Consider the following 10696-nt stretch of genomic DNA (forward strand, 5'->3'; position numbering starts at 1 on the left):
ATAACCCACAACATGTCAAACCTTGAAGCAGATAGGCTACAGCAGCAGAAGAAGACCACATGGGGTGCAACTCCTGTCAGCTGAGGACAGGAAAGTGAGGCTACAATTTGCACAGGCTCACCAAAATTGGACAATAGAAGATTGGAAAAACTTTGCATGGTCTGATGAGTCTTGATTTCAGCTGCGACATTCAGATGGTAGGGTTAGAATTTGGCGTAAACAACATGAAAGCATGGATCCATCCTGCCTTGTATCAATGGTTCAGGCTGGAGGTGGTGGGGTAATGATGTGGGGGATACTTTCTTGGCACACTTTGGGCCCCTTAGTACCAATTGAGCATTGTTTAAACACCACAGCCTACCTGAGTGTTGTTGCTGACCATGTCCAGCCCTTTATGACTACAGTGTACCCATATTCTGCTGGCTACTTCTAGCAGGATAATGCACCATGTCACAAAGCTCAAATCATCTCAAACTGGTTTCTTGAACATGACAATAAATTCACTGTACTCCAATGGCCTCAACAGTCACCAGATCTCAATTCAATAGTGCACCTTTGGGATGGGGTGGAATGGGAGAGTCGCATCATGGATGTGCAGCCGCCAAATCTGCAGCAACTGTGTGATGCTATTATGTCAATATGGACCGTGAGCCGGTGAGTGTATATAATGTGCTGTGTGTATGAGTGTATATAATGTACTGTGTGTATGAGTGTATATAATGTACTCTGTGTATGAGTGTTTATAATGTACTGTGTGTATGAGTGTATATAATGTACTGTGTGTATGTGTGTGTATAATGTACTGTGTGTATGTGTGTATATAAACATATGCATTTACTGCTCATTTTATTTGAGAAAAAAATATTTGTACGCATATATGTGTTTTATAAAATAGTCATCTGCAAAGTGAATGTAATATAGTCACTTACTCAGAGTATCAATTTCAGTATTTCTTAAGAAAACGTAAGCTTCCATTTTTAGATATTCTGTTGTATTTATGATTAAAAAGTTTATTTTGGTTTATGAGTAATTATGAGATAAATTCTGCTGTATGATAAATCCTTTAATGATATGTTATGTATATGCCATTCGCTTAGGCTACAACAAAACACGTTAATGGGCATTTAGCTACAAATCTCTGAAGGGCTAATTATCATTACTGGAGCATTTAGTGTTAATTAGGCCACTTTTTAATTGGACTCTAGCTTTTGTAATAGTCAAAACCATAATAATTAGACTGTTTTCTGGCTCAGTGCTGTGAAAATAGTGGTGTGTTTATCTCAAGGTAAAATATCCATCAAATTATTGCAAGATCGGCAGCTGGAACTTTACGTTTGTCCAGATGGGATATAAACATTATACAGATATTAAACAATGCTGAGAGGAGATAAGGTTATGAAATAATATCAGACTTTGTACAGAAGCAGGGGTGACTCCTAATTATAAATTCTCCAGATGTCTTGAAGCTTCCACTTTGGCTGCGAGTGAGAGGTTGGTTATGGTATAACGATGTCACACTATAGAGTAACAAGAGATATTAGGCTCCTGGTATGTTCTGTAAGAATTCCTATGTGAGGTGCAAAGCATATTTCATATTTCGGGATTCTAACAGTTTGGGAACCTTGCCTCACTCTCTCTCTTGCAGATGTTCCTTCAAGGCAAATGTCCAGTTTCCAAAGTGAAATCAGAAACTGTCCAGATTCTGCTCTCAGAACACCAGCCAATCCAATGTGCCTGATGTGGACCCACCCTTTTTAAAAAAAACAGCACTGCCCAGAAGATTCTCTCTCGTGGTCTAGACTTCTCAATAACAGAAGGAGTTAGGGATAGGGGAGGAGGTATGGAGGGAAGTGCATTGCTTTAGTTTTTGTGGCACTTTAAAATTTTATCCTATTCCAATACATTGAAAACCGCATAATAACCCATTTTATCCCAATTATTTAAATGGCATGTGTGGCACAACCCTCCATACTTTGGGCAATTGTGAAAACACTGGGCGCATTATGTTTTGGGGGTTTTTTTCGCATTGGGGTTGCGCAGGTATAACAAGTTGCAAAATAACTTGTTTTGTGTGCGTTAACCCGTGCAATCCAAAAAGCCAAATTACGTATTCCCCCATAAAAACCAATGGAGAAGACAAATAGAAAAAAACTAACTAAAACCCTAATCTGTTACGCAAAGACCATGACATATTCTCCTCCTATTCAAAGGTTGCTTTGTTAACGGAATATGTTCTATTTATTTGTAAATAAATATTTCTCTAAATATGTGATGATTTTTGGACTGATATATCTATTTATAGCGAGATATGTTTATGAATATATATATATATATATATATATATATATGTCTAGATGTCTCGATCAATATGCAGATATCTCTTTTGAAAATCCCTCTGAGATATTGTTTAATGTGCATAAGATTGTAATTTGAAGTATTTTCATTATCTCTATAGTTAAACATATCTCTATGTATATAAATCCATGTTTCTCTATGTATGTGTATGTATGTCAATGTAACATCCCTGCGTCTCCTATCTTTTAGCCCTAATAACTTTTGTGTGCAATAGTTTTTATTAAACAGTGTTAATATGAGTGTAACTGTACTTTGTAATGTATTTTCGAAGTGTTTTGTGAAAGGATTGTTGCGTAAAAGTCAAATGCGTGCGCACAATCGAGATTTTCAAGAGTTGTAATAGCTGCGCAATGAAAATTGATTGCGAAAAGACCATACCGTGCACGGAAAACCCATACAACGCGACTTGTACTCTTGCTCTTAGTATGTAGACAATTAGACACCAGTATTACAACTCGTTATAAAAAAAAAAATTCCAGCAGCTTTACACAGAATATTCAACCTTGTACCTCTTTAAAACCGTTGATTTATTCTAGTCTATAAAGCAAGCAATTAAAATAATTAAGATGGCTGCAGCAATGTCTTCTGTTAGACTTCTAAGGTCTAGATAACAAGTTGAGCGCAAAAATATTTGTGCTAGTGAGTGCGAATATCTCTCAAGTTAAATCAATAGCGCTATTATTCTTGTCCTGGGGAGGGGGTGCAGGGGCCGGTCCCCAGGGGTCTGTCAGATTTCCCAGTCCAGCCCTGTCATTATCAATGTGTGTGGGGGGGGGGCAAAAAAAGTTTGCACCAGGGTCCTCTGTTGAATAGGTTGCTACTGTATACACAGTAAATATACTGTTGAGTAGGTTCGCTACTGTATACACAGTAAAATACTGTTGAGTAGGTTTGCTACTGTATACACAGTAAATATACTGTTGAGTAGGTTCGCTACTGTATACACAGTAAATATACTGTTGAGTAGGTTCGCTACTGTATACACAGCAAATATACTGTTGAGTAGGTTCGCTACTGTATACACAGTAAATATACTGTTGAGTAGGTTCACTACTGTATACTCAGTACATATACTGTTGAGTAGGTTTGCTACTGTATACACAGTAAATATACTGTTGAGTAGGTTTGCTACTGTATACACAGTAAATATACTGTTGAGTAGGTTTGCTACTGTATACACAGTAAATAAACTGTTGAGTAGGTTCGCTACTGTATACACAGTAAATATACTGTTGAGTAGGTTCGCTACTGTATACACAGTAAATATACTGTTGAGTAGGTTCGCTACCGTATACACAGTAAATATACTGTTGAGTAGGTTTGCTAATGTATACACAGTAAATATACTGTTGAGTAGGTTCGCTAATGTATACACAGTAAATATACTGTTGAGTAGGTTCGCTACTGTATACACAGTAAATATACTGTTGAGTAGGTTCGCTACTGTATACACAGTAAATATACTGTTGAGTAGGTTTGCTACTGTATACACTGTAAATATACTGTTGAGTAGGTTTGCTACTGTATACACAGTAAATATACTGTTGAGTAGGTTTGCTACTGTATACACAGTAAATATACTGTTGAGTAGGTTTGCTACTGTATACACAGTAAATATACTGTTGAGTAGGTTCGCTACTGTATACACAGTAAATATACTGTTGAGTAGGTTTGCTACTGTATACACAGTAAATATACTGTTGAGTAGGTTCGCTACTGTATACACAGTAAATATATTGTTGAGTAGGTTCGCTACTGTATACACAGTAAATATACTGTTGAGTAGGTTCGCTACTGTATACACAGTAAATATACTGTTGAGTAGGTTCGCTACTGTATACACAGTAAATTTACTGTTGAGTGGAAGCTATATTATTATTATATTTATTGTTATTATTTATTATTTTACCTGACAAAGCACATTGCTATCAAATGCCGAAAGCCTCTCTAGCAGCTTAAAAAGGTTCATTTTACTATAGTTTGCCTTTTAAATTGACCAGATAGGTTTTGATTTGTAAAAGCAATTAGCAATTTATATAAAATGCAAACTTTAATTGTTTTGCTATTTTCTGATATATAAATATATATTTTTTTAAATTCTAGATTTAGTTTTGTTATAAAAGATCAGAAACTGTTTTTCATTCTCAGTATTAATCATTTGCATGGTAAGACATTAAGATACACAAAATAACAATTGTAATAGATATTATTGTAAAATTCTCCTGCATGCCGTTTTGCAAGTAAATAAATGTCCTGATTTGGAGCTGACATTTCTTTTTGTGAACCACTTCTGCCATCTTGTGGAAACTACGTATAATGCAGGCGAATCAACTGATATTTCAAAAACAAAAGGAAAATAATACAACTATAGCAATATGTTATAGTTTTCATAGTGAAACTTATTAATAAAATGAATTTATGAATATTTCCAATACAAACTCTTTGTGGCAAGGGATCCAAGTCAACTTTTCCTTGTTAATTCTTTCCAAAATAAATTGTACTTAATGTTTTTGTATTTAAACTGTGAAGAAGGTTGAGTGGTGTTTATAAAGGCAGTACAGCACAAACATAAGGATATGTATGTTAGAGAGACAGATGTATATCTTGTTTTTATTTAATAGGGGAGAATTGTTTTTCCTTCTTATAACATATGCTTGTCATTACCCAGAACCAAAGTCTGTGGAGGGGGAATGTGATGAAATAAATAAAATCCTATAAAAACACACATACAAATATAAATGTATTTTTCCTTTTACAATATTTTTCCTTCTTCTAGACCTTTACTTATCTTAGCACTCTATCACCTGAAAATCTGTGTGCTGGTATTACTATTATATTATTATTATACTGTATAAAACGCCAACATATTCTGCAGCGCTGTTCATTAGTACAATAGATATAAATAAAACAATGATACAAAACTTGTAAAAGACAAGACAAAATTTGACAAATACATACAGGAGGAATTGGGGGGCCTAATTCTGTGGGAACCTCACAACTTAGAAGGGTAAGAGAATGAGAAACAGGAGGTGAGGACTGCAAGGGTGAGAATGATGTTAATACAGAGTTAGATGAGAGCAATTGTTAGATAAGTGGAATTTATTTGTTACTGAGTTGGGTGGATAGGCTTCCTTAAAAATAATGTCTTTAGGGAGCATTTAAAAGAAGGCAAAATAGGGGAAAGTCTGATAGCGTGATGAAGTGCGTTCCAGAGGATCGGTGCTGCACGAGAGAAGTCCTGTAGTCTAGCATGAGAGGAGGTGATGGTAGAGGACACAAGGAGCAGGTCATTGTTGGATTTTAGGGGGTGGGCTGGGGTATATTTGCTGATGAGTGAGGACAGGTAGGGTGGGTCAGCGTTGGTGAGGGCTTTGTAGGTCTGGGTGAGAATTTTGTATTTAATTCTGCTGTGAATGGGGAGCCAGTGAAGAGACTCACAGAGAGGTGCAACAGATACAGAGTGACAGGAAAGGTGGATTAGCCTGGCAGAGGCATTTAGGATGGATTAAAGGGGGCAGTATTTATTCCCAACAATATGCATACTGGGTCTGATGTGGGGGTTCTTGTGGGTGTAACAAATGAAAATTCAAACATTTTAAGCAGCCCCTGTTATCTATGTTCAGCTCTCTGTGACTACTGAGCTTTCTGCATTCTACGCATGGTGGGCAGGGTTGCCAACTGTTTGGGATGTCCTGTAGTTAAACAGGCAGTCAATTAAATCAGTACAAAAAATCTGCACATGTTAAAGGGACACTGTACTATAAAATGGTCTTCCCTTTAATGTGTTCCCAATTATACCTTTAAATGCTAAGTTGTCTACAAATAGCTCCTTTACCTTTATTTTTTAATTGAAATAGTTGTTGCCTGTTGAGGCTTCCTTTTGCACTTATTTGATTAGTGGTGTTTAAGATTTTTGCTCTATGAAAGATGTCCACCAGCTGCATAGAATGAGCTTAGATTCCCCAGCTACTGTGAAGAGATTGTAATGATTTGTACCTTTTCCCCTTTATAATGCCTTAGAGAGAGGTTATTCTGCTATCTAAATTCCAGGCACCTACCTCTAATATTATATAACTAAAAATGGTCCCATATCTTATAAAAGAGTTTGAGTATAATATATAAAGATAAAGGTTTGAGAGAAAAAAATATAAAAAAAAATATGCAGTATTATATTGAAAAATAAAAATGTTTTATTGCTAAATAAATACAAAGAAATTTGAACAAATATGACTCCAATGTTGTAGCGTTACAACACTTTAACCATGTTTGCTTATAAATAAATATTTATATTTATGCCCCCTTATAAGTTTAGGGCAGGGGTACTTAAAGAGACAATCTCAGAGTTATAGGAATGCAAGAATAGAAATAAGTTTACTTGTAAAAAAATAAATAATGCAATTTGCAAACTGATATATCCAGCTTGGTACGTTGTTTTTATTTTATAGCAGGAAATCCAACAATATTTGTTGAAAAGCAGGAAGATAAGTTCAGGAGTGTGCACGTGTGACTGCAGCACTATATGACAGCAGTTTTACAACAATGTTATACATCAGCACTAGATGACAGCAGTTTTACAACAATGTTATACATCAGCACTAGATGGCAGCACTAGATGACAGCAGTTTTACAACAATGTTATACATCAGCACTAGATGGCAGCACTATATGACAGCAGTTTTACAACAATGTTATACATAAGCACTAGATGGCAGCACTATATGACAGCAGTTTTACAACAATGTTATACATCGGCACTAGATGGCAGCACTATATGACAGCAGTTTTACAACAATGTTATACATCGGCACTAGATGGCAGCACTATATGACAGCAGTTTTACAACAATGTTATACATCAGCACTAGATGGCAGCACTATATGACAGCAGTTTTACAACAATGTTATACATCAGCACTATATGACAGCAGTTTTACAACAATGTTATACATCAGCAGTTTTACAACAATGTTATACATCAGCACTATATGACAGCAGTTTTACAACAATGTTATACATCAGCACTATATGACAGCAGTTTTACAACAATGTTATACATCAGCACTATATGACAGCAGTTTTACAACAATGTTATACATCAGCACTAGATGGCAGCACTATATGACAGGAGTTTTACAACAATGTTATACATCAGCACTATATGACAGCAGTTTTACAACAATGTTATACATCAGCACTAGATGGCAGCACTATATGACAACAGTTTTACAACAATGTTATACATCAGCACTAGATGGCAGCACTATATGACAGCAGTTTTACAACAATGTTATACATCAACACTAGATGGCAGCACTATATGACAGCAGTTTTACAACAATGTTATACATCAGCACTAGATGGCAGCACTATATGACAGCAGTTTTACAACAATGTTATACATCAGCACTAGATGGCAGCACTATATGACAGCAGTTTTACAACAATGTTATACATCGGCACTAGATGGCAGCACTATATGACAGCAGTTTTACAACAATGTTATACATCGGCACTAAATGGCAGCACTATATGACAGCAGTTTTACAACAATGTTATACATCGGCACTAGATGGCAGCACTATATGACAGCAGTTTTACAACAATGTTATACATCGGCACTAGATGGCAGCACTATATGACAGCAGTTTTACAACAATGTTATACATCGGCACTAGATGGCAGCACTATATGACAGCAGTTTTACAACAATGTTATACATCAGCACTATATGACAGCACTATATGACAGCAGTTTTACAACAATGTTATACATCAGCACTAGATGGCAGCACTATATGACAGCAGTTTTATAACAATGTTATACATCGGCACTAGATGGCAGCACTATATGACAGCAGTTTTACAACAATGTTATACATCAGCACTAGATGGCAGCTCTATATGACAGCAGTTTTACAACAATGTTATACATCAGCACTATATGACAGCAGTTTTACAACAATGTTATACATCACCACTAGATGGCAGCACTATATGACAGCAGTTTTACAACAATGTTATACATCAGCACTAGATGGCAGCACTATATGACAGCAGTTTTACAACAATGTTATACATCAGCACTAGATGGCAGCACTATATGACAGCAGTTTTACAACAATGTTATACATCAGCACTAGATGGCAGCACTATATGACAGCAGTTTTACAACAATGTTATACATCAGCACTAGATGGAAGCAGTTTTACAACAATGTTATATATCAGCACTAGATGGCAGCAGTTTTACAACAATGTTATACATCAGCATTAGATGGCAGCACTATATGACAGCAGTTTTACAACAATGTTATACATCAGCACTAGATGGCAGCACTATATGACAGCAGTTTTACAACAATGTTATACATCGGCACTAGATGGCAGCACTATATGACAGCAGTTTTACAACAATGTTATACATCAGCACTAGATGGCAGCACTATATGACAGCAGTTTTACAACAATGTTATACATCAGCACTAGATGGCAGCTCTATATGACAGCGGTTTTACAACAATGTTATACATCAGCACTATATGACAGCACTATATGACAGCAGTTTTACAACAATGTTATACATCACCACTAGATGGCAGCACTATATGACAGCAGTTTTACAACAATGTTATACATCAGCACTAGATGGCAGCACTATATGACAGCAGTTTTACAACAATGTTATACATCAGCACTAGATGGCAGCACTATATGACAGCAGTTTTACAACAATGTTATACATCAGCACTAGATGGCAGCACTATATGACAGCAGTTTTACAACAATGTTATACATCAGCACTAGATGGAAGCAGTTTTACAACAATGTTATACATCAGCACTAGATGGCAGCAGTTTTACAACAATGTTATACATCAGCACTAGATGGCAGCACTATCTGACAGCAGTTTTACAACAATGTTATACATCAGCACTAGATGGCAGCACTATTTCCTATCATGTAGTGCTCTAGACATGTGCCTGCTGCTTATCTAGATATCTCTTCAACAAAGAATAACGAGAGAACAATGCAAATTTGATCAAAATAGAAACATTTTTAAAATTGTATTCTCTATCTGAATCATGAAAATAAATGCTTACGTTTCATGTCCCTTTAATGCCAAACAGCTAGATTACAAGTTATTGCGTTATTTCACCCTCTATAGCGCTGCCATTACAAATTTTAAAACAGCCGGCTTGTGCGTGCGATATGGGGGTTTTAAGCTTCATACCGCACAAAATACAAGTGCAGTTTTGACGTGCTCGTGCACGCTTTCCCCATAGACATCAATGGGGAGAGCGGGTCAGAAAAAAGTCTAACACCTGCAATCGCGGAATGAAAAGCTCCGTAACGCAGCCTCATTGAGGTCTATGGGGAAAAAAGTTACATTTAAACCAAACACCCTAACATAAACCCCACATCTAAACACCCCTAATCTGCCCCCCACCGACATCGCCGCCACCTACCTACAGTTATTAACCCCTAATCTGCCGTCCCCGATATCACCGGCACTTAAATAAAACTATTAAACCTAATCCGCCGCTCCCGATATCGCCGCCACTATACTAAAGTTATTAACGCCTATTCCCCTGCACCTCAACATCGCCCACACTATAATAAATCTATTAACCCCTATTCCGCTGCTCCCCGACATCACCGCAACTAAATAAAGCTATTATCCCCTAAACCTCAATAGAATGAGCGTTGCTTGAATCCTATTGGCTTATTTGAACAGCCAATAGGATTTTAGCAGCTCTCATTCCTATTGGCTGATTCAAATTTTTCAGCCAATAGGAATGCAAGCGACACCATCTTGAATCACGTACCTTGCATTGAGGATTCAGTGTACGGCGGCGACCGTATGAAGAGGATGCTACGCACTAGATGTATTCAGGATGGATCCACTCCGCACTGCCGGGATCAAGATAGACGATGCTGCCTGGATGACTATAGAAGAGGCCGTCTGGATGAAGACTTCTCGCTGCCTGGATGAAGATCGTTTAAACGGGACTTTAAAAACTGTAAGTGGATCGTCAGGGGTTAGTGTTAGTTTTTTTTTAAAGGGATTTTTGGGTGTTTTTTTTTTTTAGGGTTTGGGCAGCAAAATAGTTAAATGCCATTTTAAGGGCAATGCCCATACAAATGCCCTTTTCAGGGCAATGGGTAGATTAGGTTTTTTAGATAGTTTTTTTTTATTTTGTGGGTTTGGGGGGGTGGGGGTTTGTAATGTTAGTGGGACTTTGTATTTTTTTTCAGATAAAAGAGCTGTTTAACTTAGGGCAATGCCTTACAAAAGGCCCCTTTAAGGGCTATTGGTACTTTATTCTAGATTAGGTTTTTATTT

Source organism: Bombina bombina, chromosome 7 (genome assembly GCF_027579735.1).
Source record: "Bombina bombina isolate aBomBom1 chromosome 7, aBomBom1.pri, whole genome shotgun sequence".
NCBI lineage: Eukaryota > Metazoa > Chordata > Amphibia > Anura > Bombinatoridae > Bombina > Bombina bombina.